This window comes from Conger conger, chromosome 12 (genome assembly GCF_963514075.1).
Source record: "Conger conger chromosome 12, fConCon1.1, whole genome shotgun sequence".
NCBI classification, from domain to species: Eukaryota; Metazoa; Chordata; class Actinopteri; order Anguilliformes; family Congridae; genus Conger; species Conger conger.
The window spans coordinates 288,772-310,420 of record NC_083771.1 but is presented as its reverse complement, the minus strand read 5'-3'; the positions used below and the strand labels follow the sequence as shown (position 1 = coordinate 310,420).

Genomic DNA, 21,649 nt, shown 5'->3' with positions numbered 1-21,649 from the left:
GGCCGCCCGGACAGACAATCCGAGAGGGAAGGTGGGAAAAGCGAGACAGCGCAATAACAAACGGTTACGTCCCGCACACAAAACTACTACATCGTTTTGCTAAAAAACAGAGGCAAGCACACTTACAACAAGGGCACATATTCAGCCTATCTACAACACAATTTACATACATACATACATACAAAAAAACAAACAAACAAACAAACAAAAAGGGGGAAGAACAGGGCAACCCACCCATCTAGTAAAGGACAACAAAACACAACCTTTTTTTGCACAAAACTTGGAGAGGCGCACCGTTCCCGAACGCACTGCAATAACGGGTCGATGCTTGAAGCGGACGGAGCAAGCTCCTTCTCCGACTCCCTGTGCCAAAAATCCGTTTAATATATAGTCCCCTGATAGGGGACGTATCAGATATTAAACTGATAAGAACAGATTTTCTTTTGTATTTAAATTATTTTATTGTCCGCTCAGACATCATTTTGCATACACACACTGTACAACAAAATCCAAAACACAAATCCTCTCTACATCTCTCTGTGACAGAAAAAAACCCCAAAACCCCACCCCTTCCCAACCAAGTCCCAAAGTCCCAAAACCCATTCTTTCCCCCTCCCCCTTCCCAACACATTCCCACCATACAAAACGCATTTCAAACCAAAAACCTCAGAAAACAGAGACAGCAATACAAACCAAACAAGAAAACAAACAAAAACAGCCCTACACACAAAACCCTTCAAAAACCCTAACTCACCCCCTTCCACCGCTCCCATGCGGCGTGGAAACCCCACCTGAGCACCTCCCATCGGAAGCGCCGCTCCACCTCCGCCTCCACCATCCGCACCACCCCCCTCCCTGTCCACCCCGTCTTCACCGCTCCCCTCTCCCCCCGAGCCCCCCACAGCTTCTGCTTCGTCAGGCTCAGCAGCAGCAGCGTCTGGCACCCGGCCCTCCCCTTCTCCCTCCCCAACCCCTCTCCAAAAAACACTCCCTCCCGTGTCACCCCCCTTATGCTCCTGTACCTCCTCCCCATCAGCTGCCACACCTCCTGGGCAACAGGGCAGCCCCAGAAGACATGGGCCACGGTCTCTTCCTCCTTCCCACAGCCCTCCCTCGGACAGAACCTGTTCTGGGTCAGCCTATGCCTGTACAGGACGTCCCTCACCGGCAGCCTCCCGTAGGCCACCAGCCAGTTCAGGTCCCTCAGGCGGTTCTCCAGTCCTTTCGGCTGGATAGCCGCCCGCACTTCCCGCCCCACCGGCACTCCTGTCCCCCCCACCGGCCTCAGCCGCTCCTTTAGGGCCTTATACAGGGCCCTGTGGTGCAGCACCAGCTCCCTGTCTGCACACTCCTCGTGTCTCCTGGCCCAGCGCCCCACCTGCGCATAATGAGCAGGGGCCACCTGCCCCCTCGGCACCCTGTTGTCCCACCCCACCAAAAACCGCACATTAGACGAAAACCAAAAACGAACAAAATACTGAAACTTATGCCGTTGTGGGGAAACCAAAGAAACACACAAATTACAATAAAACAAAACATCTAACTTGAGGGGAAGGTGAAGCACATCCCTCCCTCCCTCCTCCACCGCCATATACATCACCTCCCTCCTCACATATTCGTAGCCTCCCCACAAAAACTTAAACGCCGCCCGCACCAGCTCCCTCTTAAGCCGCACGGGCACCGGAAAAACACAGGCCAAATAAATTAAAGAGGGCAGGATGTCAGCCTTTAGGACCAGGGCCCTCCCAGACAGTGTGAGCCGGCGTGTGGACCAAAGGCCCAATTTGGCCTTCACGCCCGCCACCCTCTTCTCCCAGTTCCTCACTGCGTCCCTCCTTACCCCCTCCCCAAACTCCACCCCCAGAACCTTCACTGGCTCTGAACTTACCTGCAGCCCACACTGTCTATCCTTTCTCCCCTTCCACACCCCTAAATATTTCATGGTGGACTTTTCCAGGTTGATAACGGCTCCCGCCCCCCTGGCAAAATCCCCCACCACCTCCATCGCCCTTCGCACACTCCTGTCCCCCTCCAGAAACAGGCACACGTCGTCGGCGTATAACGCCACCTTCAAAGCCTCCCCCCCCGCCCCTGGCATTGGCACCCCTTTGATCCCTCCATCTCTCCGTATTGCCTCTGCCAACGGCTCCATGTATAGTACAAAGAGGAGGGGCGATAAGGGGCACCCCTGCCTTACCCCCCCCCTCTGCCACACCATATCCCCCAAATGCCCGTTCACCCCTACCCTACTCCCCACACCCCTATACAGCAGCTGCAGCCACCTCAAAAAACCCTCCCCAAAACCCAAACGTGCTAAAACCCCAAACAGAAAATTGTGGCTGACCCTGTCGAAAGCCTTCTCCATATCCAGCGCAACCAACACCAATGGCAGGTTCCTCTCCTCCACCCAGCACAAGATGTCCCGTGTGAGCTGGAGGTTCCATGCCACCGATCTTCCCTCCACCCCACAGGTCTGGTCCTCCCCCACCAGGAACGGCATGGCCAAACTCAGCCGACCCGCCAGTGCCCGGGCGATGAGCTTGTAGTCGACGCCCAGAAGTGTTATCGGGCGCCAGTTTTTTAGCTCAAGCTCATCGCCCTTCTTCCGCAGCATGACCACCACTCCCTCCTTCATCGATGGGGCGAGCTCCCCCTTCTCAAATATCTCCCCCACGGCATCCAAAAAGTCTGGGCCCACCATCTCCCAGAATTTAGAATAGAATTCCTTAGGAATCCCATCCTTCCCCGGGGCCTTCCCTCCCTTCATCCCGGAGAGTGCCTTTCTGAGCTCCTCCGAGCTGAAGGGCACCTCCAGGACTGCCCTCACTCCCTCCGGCACCCTCTGCTCCACCAGACCCAGAAACCTCTCAGAGGCACTCCTGTCCACCTCTCTTTCCCCGAAAAGGTGAGAGTAATAGCAGGAGGCCACCCTCAGCATCTCCTGCGTTCCTCTCTGCACCCTCCCGTCCTCCCCCCTCAGCCCTTCCATCACCCTCTTTGCCCTCATCGCCCTCACCCTCTGAAAGAAATACGAGGAGCAGGTCTCGTCTTTATCATATTTCTCTCCCTGGCTCTTAAAAGCCAGGGAGCGCGCCTTGTCCTCGTGCAGAGCCCTCAGCTCTGCCTTTAACAACTCCCACCTCCCCTCATCAAACTCCCCCCCATTGTTCCATCCCACATAGAGCCCCTCTAGCTCCCTTTGGAGCTTAAGGGAGTACCTCTGCTCCCTCCGTTTCTTTCCCTGGCAGTAGGCAATAGCTAAGGCCTTAATTCTGGCCTTTGTCCGCTCCCACCACTCTATTGCCGTGTTATAAAAAGGCTTCAGCTTCCTCCACCCCCTGTACGCCTCCCTGAAGCGTACACCAAAGGCTTCCTCCTCCAGGATCTGTGTATTCATGCGCCAGCACCCTCTCCCAAACGCTGGCGCATCCCACCCCACTGTCACCACCACCCCGCTGTGATCTGAAAAAAAAAGCGGGATCACCTTGGCCGCCTTCACCCTCTGCCCCCCCGGAACAAAAACAAAATCAAGACGGGACCTGGCCCCCCTGCTGTTCCCCCAGGTAAGCCCAGGTTCCCTTGGCCACACCTCCCTAAACCCGTCCTTCAGGGAGAACCTCCCCAACACCCCTTTCAGGTGTGCTGCCGAAGCATCTGGTGCCTCAAAAGAAACATTAAAATCCCCCCCCATCACTACATACCTGCTCGTGGCACACACCTGCTCCAGAGACAAAAAAAACCCCTTTCGCCTTTGTAGCAAGGCTGGAGCGTACACACTCACAAACCTTAGCTTGATTCCCCTCCAATCCCTGTCAACCACGAGAACCCTCCCCTGAACCCATGAGAACACATTTATAACTTTTATCTCCCTCCCTCCAAACAAAATTCCCACCCCGGAAGAATGTACCCCTCCCACACTCCAAAAAGAAAGCCCCCTCTTCCACTCAAAAGCAAATTTCTGAGTGTCCTCACTGGACCTCAGGTGCACCTCCTGCACAAAACAAACGAAAAATCTCTGTAATGTCAAAAAATGAAAAACCCCCCTCCTCTTTCCATCATTTCTCAAACCCCTCACATTACAGGTCATTACAGTTAATTTTTCTGCCAAGACGGGACCCTGGTGAAAAGCAAAAAACCTCCACCCTCCCAGCCTCACAGGCCAAACCCCCCCCCCCTCCCTCCCCCTTCCTCCTCACAGTCCAAAAACGGTACCTCGTTTGGGGCCCTCTGTTTGACCGGCCCCTCGTCGTACCCACACTCGGACAGGGGGGAAGCCATGTCCCACACCAGGCTCTCACTGCTCGACACGTCAGTGGAGTCCCCAGAGTCCAGGTGCAATCCCCCCCTGACCACGCCGAGCCTGACCTTCTTCTTCTTCTTCTTCTCCTTCTCCATCCCTGGAGATCCGCTCTCCCCACTGGTGCTCTCCACTGCCAGCTCCTCTGTGGCCTCCGCCCACGTGAGGGTGCGGCTGCACTTCACCCCTCCCTCCAGGCCTCCTTCCTCAGCCCCAGCTGCCCCTGCCACAAGGGCTCCCTCTGGGGGTGCCTTTCCTGCCACCACCTCTGCCCCGCCCGGGGCCGGCACTGCTCTGCCTGCCGTCGCCTCTCCCCTCCTGCCCCGAGGACGTGGGGTGGGGCCCACCTCTCCCGATGACGGCACTGATGAAATCGAGGCCTCCAGCTCCGACTCCTCCACCACCTCCTCACCCGCCTTTTCCGCTGCAGGAGCTGCCTCCGACGCTACCTTTCTTCCCTGTCTCGGCGCTCCCTCCTCCTCTCCTCCAGGGGGCGCTGCATCGGCAGGAGCAGCACTGCCCTGCTCCTGTCCCCGTTCCTCTGCCTGGCTCTGCTGCTCTTCCTGCTGCGCTTCCTCCTCCCCTCCACCAGGGGGAGCTGGCTGTCCTCCGGTTGCCTCGGCGTAAGTGCGCCTCCGGGTGGGGCAGTCCCGGATCAGGTGTTCCAGGCTCCCGCACAGATGGCACTTCCTTCCTCTGGGGCACTCGCGTGCCGCATGGCCTTCCTCCCCACATGCCAAACAAACAAAGGAGCTGCAGTCCTTTGACATGTGGCCGTATTTGAGGCATCTCCTGCAGTATGTGGGCAGCCCTGGATAGGTCAGAAAGCCCTTTTCCTGCCCGATGGAAAAAACTGCAGGCAGATGCCTCACACCGCCCACCGACTCCTCTTCAGGCCTGAGCCTCACAAGGTACTGCCTCTTCCCATTCCAGACTCCAAAATGGTTCCTCATCCTCACCTCGGGCCTCAACACAGTGCAGTATCGCCCCAAAAACACCTCCACCTCTCTTGCCGTGACAAACGGGTTGTACATTAGTACGGTAACCACCTTCACATCCCTTGAAAAGAGTGGCTCCATGGAAAGGCCCTCCAATATCTCCTCTTTCCTCTTCTCCTTATAGGCCTCATAGACCTCCAAACACACCGCCTCACTCTCCAATGTAACATCATATAGACCTCTTCCCTGGTGATCTTGCACACAGTACATGCGCTCGACTCCCACACCGAAAAAATCTTTAAATACCCTCAGAATGATGTAACGTAGGTCAACCGTTCCTCTCCTCTCCGCCTCCACCTGCAGCCGAATGGTGTTCCTCCTCTTTAATCCTCCGCCCTCCATTTCCGGTCCTGGGGCTGTCATGGTCCCTCGAATCGCTCCCGCAAGTCCTTGAATCGCCGAAAGTTGTAAACTGATAAGAACAGATACTACACTTGATCTTAGCCAAAAGGCCGAGAAGCGATAACCACAAACTGGCCCCTGCCGACGGCGCCCTCCCGGTGCCCCCGGACCGCGCTCGGGGCAGATGTCACCTGGCCCCGGAAAACCTGGCCAGATGTCACCTGGCCCCCCCCCCTGCCTTCCCAAGAAATGTGACCTTTCGGCGCACCAGGCGCCTCCGGCCCCCTTCCCAGCCACTCCCACTGACCTGGGGTTGCCACTGCTGCCAGCCGGCCGGACAGACAATCCGAGAGGGAAGGTGGGAAAAGCGAGACAGCGCAATAACAACAAACAGTTACGTCCCGCACAGAAAACTACATCATTTTGCTAAAAAACAGAGGCAAGCACACTTACAACAAGGGCACATATTCACCCTATTTACAACACAATTCACTTACACGCATATACACACACACACACACACACACACACACACACCAAAAAACAGGGACAGGGCAACCCGCACACCCAATAAATAAACAAACAAACAAACAAACAAACAAACAACCTTTTTTTTGCACAAAACTTGGAGAGGCGCACCGTTCCCGAACGCACTGCAATAACGGGTCGATGCTTGAAGTGGACGGAGCAAGCTCCTTCTCCGACTCCCTGTGCCAAAAATCCGTTTAATATATAGTCCCCTGATAGGGGACGTATCAGATTTTAAACTTATAAGAACAGATTTTTTTTGTTTTATAAACTTTTATTTCCACACATATCACATTACATTGTATTTACATTAAACACACATAACACAAACAATATACAAACCCCTCACGCTTTCTACAAACACAACACATATACATTCATTATTTACAATTTATGTACACTATTTACACTTTCATCGGCCTAATTATATTAGGCCACTATTATAGGCCTAAGGCGGCCTTCACCTTTCCCCATTTCTTTTTGCACCTCTCCTGTCCCTCTACCTGGGCGCACACCCTTATCTCCACCGCCACCCTTCTTTCCCAACCCTTGTAGCACTGCACCCCCGTCATGCCGTCTGAGGGGTTCACAATTTTACTATTTCGGCTGTCCCACAAGGCCAGCTTCCCCCAGCTCACCAGGAGGCTGAACACCTCCCTTTCCTCAGCCTTCACCCTCTCCAAACCAACAGCCTTCATGGCTGCTGCTCTGTCCACTGCTGTGGCCCATACCGGGAGGAACACCACCCTATTTGCCCTCCCCCAAAAGACCTTTGCAAACCTTTCCCACAGGGCATGCCCTCCTGTCTCCTCCCTCCCACAGCCCCTGGGGCACACCGGGCTCCTGGCAGTGCCAGCCCTGTGCATCCTCTCCCTCACCGGCAATCTCCCCAGACCGCCCAACCAGTTCAGGTCGCTTGCTCGGTTTGGGAGCCACCTGGCGGACAAAAACTTCCACTGCCCTCCATTTCTCTCCACCTCCCTCTCTACCTCCCTCACCCTCCTGCCCAAGAGCGCTTTATATAGGGCCCTGTGGTCCTTCAGCCCCTGCGCCATGATGGTCTCGCTGTTTGCTCTCAAAAACAGCACTGCCCTCGTGTAGCACCACGGGATGTCCTCCGCCCTCGGCCCCCTATTGTCCCACCCCACCAGCTCTCTCATGGCTGTCCCCACCCACATCCTCATGAGATGCCTACTCTTGTGGCTCTCCGCTCCCACCAAGGTGTCGACGATGCTTTTGAGGTATAACACCTCAAGCTTCAGGCCTACGTCCACTAGACCCCGCCCTCCCCTCTCCACTGGCAAAAACAAAATTTCCCTTTTTACCGGTTCCAAACGCCCTCCCCACAGAAAATTAAAAATCATCCGGTTTAAAATGATCTTGCACCCCGCCGGGATCGGGAAAACTCTCCCTAAATAAATGAGTTGCGGCAAAATGTCCGCCTTCACTATCAATACCTTACCTGATAGGGTTAGTGTTCTCGCCCTCCACAAGCCTAACCTCTTCCTTACCTTTTCCAGGCACTGTTCCCAGTTCAGCCTGTCTGCCCTCTCCCTGCTGAACCGGATCCCCAGCACCTTCATCCCGTCCTCACACACTGCGAGGCCATGCTGCTCCCCCCTCCTCCCTCTCCATCCCTCGGTCACCATCACTGTCGACTTGCCATAGTTTATTTTCGACCCTGACCCTCGACAGTACTGGCCCACCAGGCCCATGACCCTCTCCACGTCCCTCTCTGAGGAGACCACCACTGTGGTGTCATCGGCGTACTGTAGCAGCTTTACCCTCTCCCCCCCACTGCCTGGGATCTGCAGGCCCCTAAACACCGTGTCCTGCCTCATCAGCTCTGCCAGGGGCTCTATCACACACACATACAGCAACGGGGACAGGGGACACCCCTGCCTCACCCCTCTACCCTGCCTCACCGGCGTACTCAAAGCCCCGTTAACTTTCACCCGGCTGAAGGCTCCGTTGTAGAGGGCCTTTACCCAGGCAACAAACCCCCCTCCAAACCCAATTCTGTCCAGGACCTGTACCAGGAAGGCGTGGTCGACCCGGTCAAAAGCCTTTTGTTGGTCCAGGCCAATCACACCTATCCCCACTTTCCTACTTTTAGCCCATGCCAGCACATCCCTCAACAACACTAGGTTCTGGGACCCCATCCTTCCCGGGACCGCACAAGTTTGGTCCGGCCCCAGAACCTCCCCTAAAACTCCCTTGGCCCTGTTGGCCAGCACCTTCCCCAGCACCCTGTAATCGGTGCAGAGGAGTGTGATTGGCCGCCAGTTCCCCAGGTCTTTCCTCTCTCCCTTCTTAAATAGGAGGTGTATCACCCCCTCCCTCATTGACTGGGGCATTTTCCCCACTTCTCCCACCCGGTTAAACACCTCCACCAGGTCCTCTGCCATCTCTCCCCAAAAGTGGGTATATAGCTCCCTTGTTATCCCGTCCTTCCCTGGAGTTTTCCCCGCCTTTAGGGAGAACAAGGCTTCCCTTACTTCTTCCTTATTTATTTTCCTCCCCAGAGCTTCCTGTCGCCCCTCCCCTACCTTCCTCCAGAGCCGCGCCACCAGCCTGTCCCCCTCCTCTGTGTCCCTCTCCTCCCTACCAAACAGCACAGAATAGAAACGCGCTGCAGCGTCTAATTTTTCCTCCTGCAGTCTTACCTCCCCCTGGTTTGTAGCTAGCGCCTCCATCCATCCCTCGCTTTGGCGCGCACTCACCGCCTTGAAAAAGAAAGGCGTTACCCTCTCGTCCTTTTCCTTCCTCTCCACCCTCGCCAGGAAGGCAAACCTCCTTGCTTTCTCTCTATAATAGGCCCTTATTTGTTCCTTTAAAGCCTTTACCTCTTCTGTCTTTACCCTCCCTCCCCTGTTTGCCACGCCCACCCAGTATTGCAGTTCACTCTGCAGTGCCCACACTCTCTCTCTCTCTTCCCTCCTCTTGGCTATCCCGTAGGCCATGCAAAACTCCTTTATTCTGATTTTCACCAGCTCCCACCAATCCAAAACACATAAAAACTGGGCTTTGAAGGCCTTCCAACCCAAATAAAACTCCTTAAATTGCTCTATAAAACAAAAGTCTTCTAGGAGTTCGGCATTAAAACTCCATCTCCTTTTTCTTTCGTTCTCCCCTCCCTCCAAAACGCACTTAATTAAACAATGGTCCGATGACCAGCTTGGCATCACCACAAATTTTTTCAAACGAAAACTTTTGGACACAAAAAAATAATCCAGCCTTCTCCTGCAGCCCCTGGAATTTGCCCATGTAAACCCCTCCCCCTGTCAGCCATTTTCCCTAAAACAATCAAACAAAGAAAACTTAACCAAAATCTCTTTTTTTAAATAAAGAACTGAAAAATCCCTCCTTCCCCCCCACTATCCCCTCGTCCACCGACACATTGAAATCCCCCCCCAAAATAATACTCCTATTTGTAGCCAAAACTTCTGGCAAAAGTTTAAAAAAATCATACCGCTGAGAAATATTGCACGGGGCATGCACATTAACAAATCTCATTTTCTCCCCTTCCCACAAAACATCCGCACACATGAGCCTTCCTGGGACTATCGTCAGGAATCTTCTATTTCTACCCCCCTTCCTTTAAACAAAATCCCCAAACCGTCAGCGTGGACATTGCCCACTGACCACACTGAAGGCCCCAGATCCCAATCCTTGCGAAAAATGGCCACATCCCTCCCCCCTCCCAAATGACATTCCTGCAAAAAAAGTACATTATCTTTTAAAGATAAAAACAGCGCCAACCTTTTGTCCCGGTCTTTTATGCCCCTGGCATTAAGAGACAAGAAATTTTTTTCCATTAATTAAAATGTAATAAAAGGTGCTGGCCTTCAGCCTACCTCCTTCCAAAAATTTTCTCCATCCCCATCCTGGGTTCCGCCGGCAATGGAACGTCCGAATCCCCCATCTCCTTCTCCACCTCTTCGGCCCAGTCCTTGGGCCTAGCCTTGGCTTTGGTCGGGGCCCTGGCCTTTGCCTGCCTCCCCCCTGGTGGAGCTCCAGCCATCTCAGGCCTCTCCTTCCTCTTCTCTCCCCTCAGCCTGATGACGGCATCCTCCTCCATGGACAGCTCCATGTCGGAGTCGTCGCTGCCCTCATCCGCCGTCTCCCTCCCCTCCCTGCTGCCGAGCTCCAGATCGGTGTCTGGGATCGGGCCTTCCTCGGTGCTAGGCCCCGCTGAGCCCGGTGCAGGCCCTCTCTGCTCCCCCTTCCTGCTTTCCGCCTTGCTGTGCTCTGTTGGGCCTGGTGTAGGCCCCTCAGCCTCCACTGGGCCTGATGTAGGCCTCTCAACCTCTGTTGGGCCTGGTGTAGGCCTCTCAGCCCCTGCTGGGCCTGATGTAGGCCTCTCCGCCTCCTTTGGGCCTGGTGTAGGCCCGTCAGCCTCTGTTGGGCCTGGTGTAGGCCTCTCCGCCCCTGCTGGCCCTGGTGTAGGCCTCTCAGCCTCTGTTGGGCCTGGTGCAGGCCTCTCAGCCTCCGTTGGGCCTGGTACAGGCCTCTCAGCCCCTGCTGGCCCTGCTGTAGGCCTCTCAGCCTCTGTTGGGCCTGGTGCAGGCCTCTCAGCCCCCGCTGGCCCTGCTGTAGGCGCTGCTCTCTCCCTGGCTGCATCGGCGTAGGTGCGGCGGCGCTTCGGGCATGCCCTCATGAGATGGTCCCCGGAGCCACAGACGTTGCAGGTGCGCGGCTCCTTGCACTCGACCGCCATGTGCCCTCGGTGCCAGCAATTGTGGCACACCACCGACCTGCACCCCGCGTCGACGTGGCCCACCTCCATGCACCGTCGACAAAAAGGAGGCTGCCTGGAATACGAGATGTGGCCCTTCACTCCTTCGACCATGCAGAGGGCTGGAGGATGGAGGTAGCCCTCGTAGCCATGGTCACTCTCCCGGAGCAGGACCTCGTACACCCTCTGGCCATTCCAGAAGCCGTAGACGTCCCTCCGGTATCTGGGTCCGGCCACCACCCTTGCGTACCTCTCCAGGTACCTCCCGACAGCCTCATCTGGCACGTTCATGTCAAACAGGTTGATGATGACCACCCTGTGGTTCCTCCTCTCCATGGACTCCACCCGGAAAGCCCCCAGATCTTCCCTTTTGCACCTCTCCATGAACGCCTGGAAAGCCTCCGGTCCTCTGAAGGCCACGTCTACGAACTCCTCTCTCCCGTTCCTCTGGATGCCCAGAATATCCCTCTCTGAAAGAGAGAACTTCTCCAAAATGAAGCTCTTCACAAATTCTTCCCTCTGGGGCATGCTCCCTGGGGCTCCTGCCCATTTCACCCTTGCAGTGTTTCTTACAGCTCTCCAATTGCCTGAAGACATACTTACTTTCTGTCGCTTCTCTCCACCACAAACCACTTGATCTTAGCCAAAAGGCCGAGAAGCGATAACCACAAACGGGCCCCTGCCGACGGCGCCCTCCCGGTGCCCCCGGACCGCGCTCGGGGCAGATGCCACCTGGCCCAGGGGCCGGCCCCCCTCCCCGCCTTCCCAAGAACCCTGCGCACGCACTGACTGGCCGGTCGGCGAGCTACCGTAACGACCGGACTCAGCTGGCTCCTCCCACCAAGATACACTGTCCTCCACTGGCAGGCACAGCCGCCAAAAACACTCGACACATACCGAGTACACTGTTACGTACTTACTACCGAGTTACTTACTGAATAGCTGCTCTCTAGGCAGCGACCAAAGCTATTTAGCGAGCGGGGCATGGATCGCACGCGGCAAGCAGGCGATAAGCCAGAAACGAGCAAGTCGGCTCGGCTCATCGGCGACTCGCAAGCAACCCGCATACCTGTCGCACATTGCCGTCTGTCCTTACACCGTTCGAAGCTGCCCCGTCCTGTGGACGGAGCATCCAAAAATAGCACAAACTCAGGTGCGTTCCTCTCCACGGAAATCTTTAGTAAAAGGCAAAAGATTTGTGCGTGCTGAAGAGAAACCCGAGCGAAATGTGACCTTTCAGCGCACCAGGCGCCTCCGGCCCCCTTCCCAGCCACTCCCACTGACCCGGGGTTGCCACTGCCGCCAGCCGGCCGGCCGGCCGGACAGACAATCCGAGAGGGAAGGTGGGAAAAGCGAGACAGCGCAATAACAAACGGTTACGTCCCGCACACAAAACTGCTACATCGTTTTGCTAAAAAATAGAGGCAAGCACACTTACAACAAGGGCACATATTCAGCCTATCTACAACACAATTTACATACATACATACAAAAAAACAAACAAACAAACAAACAAAAAGGGGGAAGAACAGGGCAACCCACCCATCTAGTAAAGGACAACAAAACACAACCTTTTTTTGCACAAAACTTGGAGAGGCGCACCGTTCCCGAACGCACTGCAATAACGGGTCGATGCTTGAAGCGGACGGAGCAAGCTCCTTCTCCGACTCCCTGTGCCAAAAATCCGTTTAATATATAGTCCCCTGATAGGGGACGTACCAGATATTAAACTGATAAGAACAGATTTTTTGTTTTTAAGTTTTTTATTATATCTGCCCTCAGTTTACATTACATCATGTTCCTTGGGCTTACATTATTTTTACATTATATTCAAATCATTTTTAAAACTTTAATACAAAGACTAAACAACACCAACAAAAACCAAGACTTAGAAAAAAAAAAAAAAAAAAAAAAAAAATACATTTCCCGCCACCACCCCAAAAGGTAAAAGTAAAAGACAAAAACGGTTTCATTTTCCCCTCTCCCACTGGGGCAAAACAGGTTCACCAGACACCTTTCCAAAACTAAAAACATTAAATACACCAGTCTTAAAAGAACATAAATAAATAAATAAATAAACTTTAAGACTGTTAAAACACAACCCACAAAAGACCTATTAAAATCCCACTTTAAGACCCTAGCCTTTCCACTCTTTTGTAATGGGCAGCCCTGTGTCCTTAAAAAACACACTCCTCTCCCTTCTATTCCACAAACACAAAAACCGCCCATTGCTCTTCCTCAGTCCGCACCCACGAGAGTCCATGCTGCGGGGCCCCACATCGTCCGGGCCTCGTCCGCGCCTTTTCTCCTCCGGTCTCTCCTCATATAGTCCCTGACCCGGGATTTTGCCAGCCGCCACACTGCCTCAGGTTCCAGTGCCCTCCTCTCCTCCACCCAGAGAGTCCTGGCTGTCCAGAGGGCCTCCTTGCAGCAGTTTGCCGTGAGCCACATGGCCCTCCAGCTCCTGGTCCCCAGCGCCTGTTTCCCCGCCCCGTAAAGGGCGTGCTGCAGGGTAATTGTCCCGCCTCTGAAGAAGAGGGTCAGCAGGGGGTCGGCCAGCCTCCAGAGCTCCCTGGCGGCCTCACAGTCCCACATTGCGTGGCGGACTGACTCCTCATCCTGGCATCCATCCCGGGGGCACCCCGCAATAGTAGCCAGGCGCCTCGCGTGCATAACTGCCCGCACTGGCAACACCTCGTGGGCGCCGAACCACGCCAGGTCCCTGTGTTTGTGGAGCAGATCTGGATGGGTGACCGCGCTCCAAACGGTTGTTGCTTGGCCTACCGCCAGCCCGCGCACTGGACACACTTGGTCTCTGCCCTGCACAAAAGAGAGGATAGCACGGTGAGAGGCCAGGGTACCCTCCCCCTCCCCCTCCAACCCACACTTCCCCAGAAAGGCCTGAAGCGGCCGATATGGCTTGGGCATCTCAAACGCCATGGGCACCGTAAGGGGCACCTTAATGAGGCCCAGCCGCTTCAGGTACCTCCCTATAAAAAAACGTACTAAAAAGGATCCCTTCGTTTCCATTTTTAAAACCATAGATATATGTAGAGCTACAAATTGGCTCAACATCACCCGGTAAAAATCTGGGACCCCCCTCCCGCCCTTCTCAGGCTCCCGCCTAACCCATTCCCTCCGGAGCCGTTCCCACCCCCCTCCCCATAAAAACCGAAACACACACCGATTTAGACGAGACAGGACAGAACGCGACGGAACAAAAATGACACCCACAAAAGACAATAACGGGACCAACACAGACTTTAAAATCAGGATCTTCCCCTGGAAGGTGAGCCTCCGGAGCTGCCAAAATTGGAGCCTGCGCTCAGCCTTCCTCAGCACCACCTCCCAGTTCTCCCCTCCCTTCCCTTCCGAGTTAAAAACAAGGCCCAGCACCCGCACATCCCCCTGAGTCTCCACCAGGGGGAGTGCTTGGCGCTCTCCTTCCTCCCACACTCCAAAGGTCTTGAGGACAGACTTGTCCTCATTCAGCCTCGACCCTGAGGCCTCCCCATACAAAGCTGCCTTCTCTAAGACCTTTTTTACAGAGCGAGCATCACTACATAAAATTGTGACATCGTCCATATAAAAGATGCACCTGGCCTCCCTCCCCCCACTACCCGGGATCTTTAAACCCGCTATCCAGGCTTCCCTTCTCAAGACCTCTGCAAATGGCTCTATACAGCACACAAACAGAAGGGGGGATAAGGGACACCCCTGGCGGACGCCGCAGTTGATTTTCACTGCCCTGGTTAGGGTCCCATTAACCAAGAATCTACTCCTCGCCCCCGCGTAAAGGAGTCCCACCCGAGCTAGAAACCTGGCCGGAAAGCCCATCTTTTGCAGTACACTGAACATGTACTGGTGCGAGACCCGATCGTAAGCCTTTTCGAAATCTAAATTTAGAAGAGCTAATTTCATATTTCTGTCTCTCGCCAGACAGATGGCATCTCTCACCAACACCAGGCTGTCCGTGATCCTCCTTCCGGCCACTGCACAGGTTTGATCCGGGTGTATCAATCCCCCTAAAACCGATTTCATTTTTCCTGTTAAAATTTTGCTAAAAAGTTTCAAATCAAAATTTAAAAGTGTGATCGGACGCCAGTTTTTTAGGTCCGTCACCTCTCCTTTTTTAAATAACAGGGTCACAACTCCCTCCTTAAAACTGTCTGGGAGCTGCTCCCTAAAATCAAAATCCTTAAAAACGTTTTCCAAATCTGGACCCACCAGATCCCAAAAGGTCTCATAAAATTCCAGGGGCAAGCCATCTGCCCCTGGAGCCTTCCCTTTTTTAAAAGACCTCAGGGCGGTGGACAGGTCGGCTAAAACTATGGGGACCTCAAGACCCACCCCCTCTCCAACAGTTCTGTCTATTACCCTCAGAAACTCCTCCAACCTCTCCTCCACCACCTCCTTGGTGGAGAAGAGGGTGGAGTAGAACCTTTCCACCTCCTCCCTCAAACCCTCACTCGTTTGAGCCAAGGAGCCATCCTCTTTTCTCAAACCCTTCATGAGGGCTCCCTGCGCCATCACCCTTTTAAAAAGGTACCTGGTGCAGGCCTCTCCCTCATCTATATCCCTCTCCCTGCTCCTAAAAATAACGCCCTTCCCCTGGGCTTCCGCCATGGCAGCCATGAGGCGCCTCGTCTCCTCCACCTCCGCTCGGAAGTCAAAACCCCCGAGCAGGAGGTTAGAGTAGCGATTTAAGTTGTAGTTTTTTTTTTTTTTTGGGGGGGGGGGTTAGACAAGGATAGGGATATCAGAAAGGAGGGGCAGGGGAAATCAGGAGGGAGGACTAAGGTAGAGTTTGAAAAGGTGGGTTTTGAGTCGAAATAGGGGGAGGGATTCTGCTGTTCTGACAGTGGTAGGCAGGTCATTCCACCACTGAGGAACCAGAACGGAAAACAGGCGTGAACGTGCAGCTCGACCGCCAGGTGCACGTAGAGAGGGAACCGTAAGGCGACCAGAGCTGGCAGACCGGAGTGGTCTAGCTGGGGAGTAGGGAGTGATCAGGGATTGTATGTAAGGTTGGGCAGTCCCCTTAGCAGCCTGAAATGCCAACACTAGGGCCTTGAAACGGATGCGTGCGGCAATGGGAAGCCAGTGGAGGCCAATGAGAAGCGGAGTGACATGAGCCGACCTGGGCTGATTGGTGATCAGGCGGGCTGCAGCATTCTGGACCAGCTGGAGGGGCTTGATGGCACACGCTGGGAGACCGGCTAGGAGGGAGTTGCAGTAATCCAGGCGGGAAATGACGAGCGCCTGGACTAGGAGCTGGGTGGCTTTCTCAGTCAGGAGATGACGGATACGGCGTATATTATACAGAAAGAACCTTCCGGTCGGGCTCCGGTTTCTGGTCCGGGTCCGGCTCCGGGTTCCGGTCCGGGTTCCGGTCCGGCTCCGGATTCCGTGCGGGCTCCGGGTTCCGGTCCGGGTCCGGTCCGGCTCCGGGTTCCGGTTCGGGTTCCGGTCCGGCTCCGGATTCCGGTTCGGGTTCCGGTCCGGCTCCGGGTTCTGGTCCGGTTCCGGGTTCCGGTCTGGGTCCGGATTCCGGTCCGGTCCGGGCCTACTCACCGGCTATGGGGCTGCGGGATCGGGACCCTGCTCCGGTTCTGGGAGGCATGGATTGGAGGTCCGGGAGAGAGCAGATCTTCGGGCCTTCCTCGCGTCCTGGCCTGGGTTTGGGGCTGGGGGCAGTGGTGATGAAGGCGAGGGCCTTGGCGGAGGAGTCCGGGGTCCCAAGTGAGGGCTCGCCAGAGCTATTCTCCCCTTTGTCGGCGCCTCCTGTGGAGGAGGTTTTGTCCCCAGAGGCGGAAGGAGCTGCCATGTGCACCACAGCGGACCTGCAGACCCCGTTGGCGTGGGGGGACAGCCCTCCTCCAGAGGGGGCGGTGCCGGTGTGGGCGCAGGTGGCAGCACGAAAGCAGGTTCGCTCTGGGGACACGAACGGGAGGGAAGCAAAGGCGGGACCGGGCATCCCTCTGCAGAACAGGTTCCTGGCCCTATCGGACTCGGCGGAGGGGGAGGCCCAGGAGGTGGACATTGAGGTGGACCTGGAGGAGTCATCCGGAGCCTCTGCGGCCTCAGCGGGACCGGCAGTCAGCCCGGCTTCCCAGTTTGCGGGCTGGGACGTGGCGGTGATCACAGGGGTGATGGGGATGGAGAAAGGACTCGAGGGAGGGGGGGACTCCTCTGAGAAGGAAGGAGATTGAAGGTTTGTACAAAATTTTTTTATAAAAATGGGTTTGAATGTAATCACATTGAATGTACGGGGTTTACGAAACTCGGGGAAGAGGCAGGCACTTTTTGCCTCTTTAGCGGCAACAAGAGGCAATGTGTTTTTATTACAGGAGGTGCACCTTCGGGACATGGGGGATGTACTGGGTTTCTCAGAGGAGTGGACGTGGGGCCCATCGGCGTGGTCGGTGGGCAGCGTTCATGCCGATGGGCTGGGGATTTTGGTGAAGGGCGTTGATCTAGAAATCCAGGAGTCGGTGGACATTGTGGAAGGTCGGGCGATGTACACAGACATTAATCAGGGTCTTTTTAAAATACGAGTTTTTAACGTGTACGGGCCAACTCGGAGTGGGCGGAGACTGGAGGTCCTCAGAGAACTGGTGCCCAGTCTGTCCACCTCCAGGCGGATCATCCTGGGGGGGGACTTTAACGTGTCGCTGGATGGGGGTGGGGCTAGCGCTGCTGGGGGGGATTATTCAGCGAGAGCGCTGGCGGAGCTGGTCAGGGACTACGGCCTGGTCGACTCCTTCCGGGCAGCACATCCGGCGGCTCCAGGCTTCACCTGGCGTAATTCCAGGGGAGCTGCGAGCCGCCTGGACTACATCTTTGTGTCAAAGGAGTGGGCGGGGGTGACCGCCACGCTGCAGCCTTCATGGGCATCGGACCATGACATGCTGCAGGTGGCGGTCCCCATTCCCAACACGCAATGTACTGGAAGGGTACTGGAAGTTGAACACCTCCCTGATAAAATCCAGGGCGTTCCAGGAGGCCTTTAGGGGCTTCTATAAGGCCGTGAGGGCACTGCGGGGTTTCTACTCCACAGCGGTAGAGTGGTGGGAGGCGGCTAAAGTGCGTTTCGGCCTTTTCTGCCGAAGGTGCAGCATGGCGCAGCGGCGGAGGGAGCGGACGGAGGTGAGGAAGTGGCTAGACGCCATGGCCTATATGCACACCCAGCTCAACAGGGGGAGGGCAGTGAGGTGGGAGGCCTATGAGGGGGCAAAGGAGAGGGTGAGAAGTCTCCTAGAGGGAAGGGCTAAGGCCTCGGCCTTCCAGGGCCGGCTGAGGGAGATGGAGGAGGGGGAGAAGCCCACTGCGTATTTTTTTCAGGCTGCTGAGGCTCGGAGGAGGGCCGCCGTAATCTCCGGGTTGAAAGGGGAAGCGGGGCTGGAAACGGGGGTCCCGGAGATGCTGGGGATGGCGGAGGGCTTCTTCCGAGACCTCTTCAGCAGGAGAGAGTGCGACCCGGAGGAGCAGGAGGCACTGCTGGGGTGTGTGGTGCCCCGGTTGGGGCGGGAGGAAGGGCAGGCACTGGAGGCAGGGCTTAGTTTGGAGGAGCTGACAGGGGCGCTCCGCTCCATGAGGGAAGGGAGGTCCCCGGGGCATGACGGACTCCCGTGGGAGTTCTACAGGGAATTTTGGGATCTCATTGGTCTGGATCTCTTGGAGGTCTTTCAGGCTCTTCTGGAGGGGGGAGCACTGTCGGCCTCCATGAGGAAAGGAGTGGTGACGCTGCTCTACAAGGGAGGTGACAGGGCTGATCTCAAGAACTGGCGTCCAATCACCCTGCTGACGGCGGACTATAAGCTGCTGGCCAAAGCAGCTGCGGTCCGCCTGAAGCAGGTGATGGACGTCCTGGTCAGCCCTGACCAGACTTGTGGGGTACCTGGGCGGTCCTGCAGCTGGAACCTGATTCTGCTGCGGCACACGATCGACTGCCTAGATTTGGAGTTTTTCGGCCTACGCCTTTTTTGCGCAGTTTGAAGCCTCCAGTTTTCCTTTTGAGATGGCCCAGGGGGGTTTTTTCCAGCCTGCTGGTGCTGGCCTGCGCCACACCATGCGCTTCCAGTGGAAGAAGAGCGGAGAGATGATGGCACGTGGGGAGTTTGTGCAGAGAGTGCTCAGAGGAGTGGTGAAGGTGGATCCAGTAGGGATTTACTGCCTGCAGACCAACGCGGCGGTGAAGGGGTACGACGTCTCCTTCGTATCGGGAGTGGCCTTTGAGGTGGCTTTGAAGAGGTGCAAGGAGAAGGAGGACGAGGAGCCACTCTGCTCGTTTCAGGTGGAGACAATGGAGAAGAGGAGCTTCTAAGTGGTCACCACTCACTTGTACAACCCTTACGTGAGTGATGACATGGTGGTGGCGTTCCTGGCTCGCTACGGGAAAGTGATGGCTGGGGCCCGGTATCTGAGGGATAATGACAGGATATGGACAGGGAAAAGACAGTTCAGGGTCCTTCTGAACGAAGACAAGGAGGGTTTCGATGGTCTGGTGCACCCCCCCGCCTATTTCTCCATCGGGCCAGACAGGGGCTACCTGTTCTATTCGAGGCAGCCCAGTTTCTGCAGGCAGTGCCGGGAGTTCGGCCACATGGCGGGCAGCTGTGGCCAGGGAGGCTGCAGGAACTGTGGTGAGAGGGGGCACATGGCGGCAGCATGCCCGAAGCCAAGGATGTGCCACAGGTGTGGGGAGGAGGGGCACGAGTTTTGCGACTGCCCAGGGAAGGAGGGAGGCCGGTCATATGCGGACGCGGCAGCTGGTCGGGAGGGGGCACCAAAGAAGGGCCCTTTGGACCTGCGCCCCCTGGAGGAGGTGCTACAGGAGGTGCGCGCAGCAACCGCGGGGACGGAGGCGGAGAAGGTAACGGGTGAGGAGCCGGCTGCGGGGCCTGAGGAGGTGGCAGCAGACGCTCCTGCTGTAGAGGCGGAGGAGGTGCAGGTGGCAGGGGTGGAGCCTGCGGTGGAGGGGATGGAGGTGGGGGAGCTGAGCCTGAGGAGGCAGAGGGGCAACGAGGGGGTAGAGTCAGTCGGGGAGTCTTCTGACACTGACGGCTGGGTGTCACGGGCGGGGAAAAAGAAGAAGAGGAGGGGGCTGAGGAGGGCGGAGGTGCCGGTGGTGGTACCGTCTCCGGCAGACCTGCCTTTGTCTGGACTCCCACCATCTGGGACAGTTAAGCTCCAGAACAGCTACGATGTGCTGAAGGCGAGTGAGGAGGAGCCCGGGCCCTCTGGGGCCTTGACGGGTGTGGCGCGGTCGTTGCCAGAAGTGCCGGCGGGGGCTGCCGGGGGTTTGGGTGCGGAGTCTCCGCTAAGCGAGGAGCACGCCTACAGTCCACCGCGGTCACCGAATGGCATGGAGTTCCTGGTCATGGATAATGGGGACTTTGGAGGGGGGTCCTTATTGTAAGTACTTGTGTGTCGCTATGGTTTTCAGTGTTGAAATTGAGTTTGTTAATGGATAAGTTAATTATTGTTAGTGTGAATGTTAGGGGATTGCGTAATAAGGTTAAGAGGGGGGCAGTTTTTGAGTATTTGTCGATGGTTTCTTTTCACGTGTGCTTGTTACAAGAGGTACATTTAAAGGATGGGGAGGATGTTAATTTATTTTCTGAGGAATGGAAGGGAGGGAAATCAAGGTGGGGGGTGGGGGGGGTACATTCCTCAGGTGTAGGGGTTTGTTTAAAGGGTGGGATTTTGAAATTGAGGATTGCTTTTCAGTTGTGCAAGGCAGGGTTTTAGGGGTTGACTTTAAGTGGAGGGGATTAAGTGCGAGAGTCATTAACATTTATGCTCCTACAGACCCAGCTGGAAGGAGGGACTTATTTAGGGAAATTGGCAATTGCCTAATGAGCAACAGAAGGGTAATTGTGGGTGGGGATTTTAATGTTTCTTTAGAGGGAACGGGGGATTTTAGTTTGGGACACCTGAGGAAGGTAATTAGGCACTTTGATTTAATTGATACGTTTAAGGTTTGTAATCCAGGGGTGGACGGAGCCACATGGAGCAATTCGAGGGGGGTGAAGAGCCGAATTGATTTTGTTTTTGCTGAGGGGGGCACTAAAGTGGTCTCTTCAGAAATAAAGCCAGTCTGGTTTTCAGACCATCACAGTCTGACGACCACAGTAGAGGTACAAGGGACGAGGTTTGGGAAGGGCTTTTGGAAGTTAAACATTTCGGTGTTAAAGGAAAGGGAGTTTGTGGAGCGTTTGGGTTATGCGTATGAAGGGTGGGCAGACATGAAGGTTTTATTTAGGTCAATGAGGGAGTGGTGGGACTGGACGAAGGTCCGTCTGAAATGGTTCTCTATTAATTACTGCAAGCAGAGGTCCAGGAGGGAAAAAAGGGAATTTTTTAAATTACAAAGGGAGTTAGAAAATTATTTTGTGGCAGGGAATTTAAAGGGGACGGCATCGTGGGAGGGATATAATGACTTGCAGGGGAAATTAAGGGGAATTTTTGAAGAGGGAAGGCTTGGAAAAAAATGAAACATGTTCTGCCTTTTTCTTTAATTTAGTTAAACAGACAAGGGTGAGGAAGGGTATTCAGGGCTTGCGGGGAGGGTACGGGGTCGTGAGAACGGGAAAGGAAGGAATGGTGGAAGTGGCCACTGATTTTTATAGGGATTTGTTTGGGAGGAAAGAGGTGGATTTTGGGGAAGGGGAGCGGTTTTTGGGGGCCCTCGAAACGGAGGTCCCGGAAGAGGTGAGAGAAGAACTGGAGGGGGAGATCACA

General features: G+C 55.4%; 1 non-coding gene and 4 pseudogenes across 1 annotated transcript; all 5 read right to left on the bottom strand.

The window, feature by feature from the left end:
• Positions 1-283: 283 nt before the first annotated feature.
• Positions 284-458, bottom strand: LOC133106408 (U2 spliceosomal RNA; annotated as a pseudogene).
• Positions 459-5,667: 5,209 nt separating this feature from the next.
• On the bottom strand, positions 5,668-5,759 carry LOC133106563 (U2 spliceosomal RNA; annotated as a pseudogene).
• A 506-nt stretch (positions 5,760-6,265) lies between these two features.
• On the bottom strand, positions 6,266-6,443 carry LOC133106543 (U2 spliceosomal RNA; annotated as a pseudogene).
• A 5,568-nt stretch (positions 6,444-12,011) lies between these two features.
• On the bottom strand, positions 12,012-12,128 carry LOC133105876 (U5 spliceosomal RNA). The gene has a single exon (XR_009704064.1). It is a non-coding gene; the product is annotated as a U5 spliceosomal RNA (small nuclear RNA).
• Positions 12,129-12,494: 366 nt separating this feature from the next.
• On the bottom strand, positions 12,495-12,666 carry LOC133106480 (U2 spliceosomal RNA; annotated as a pseudogene).
• Positions 12,667-21,649: the final 8,983 nt, after the last annotated feature.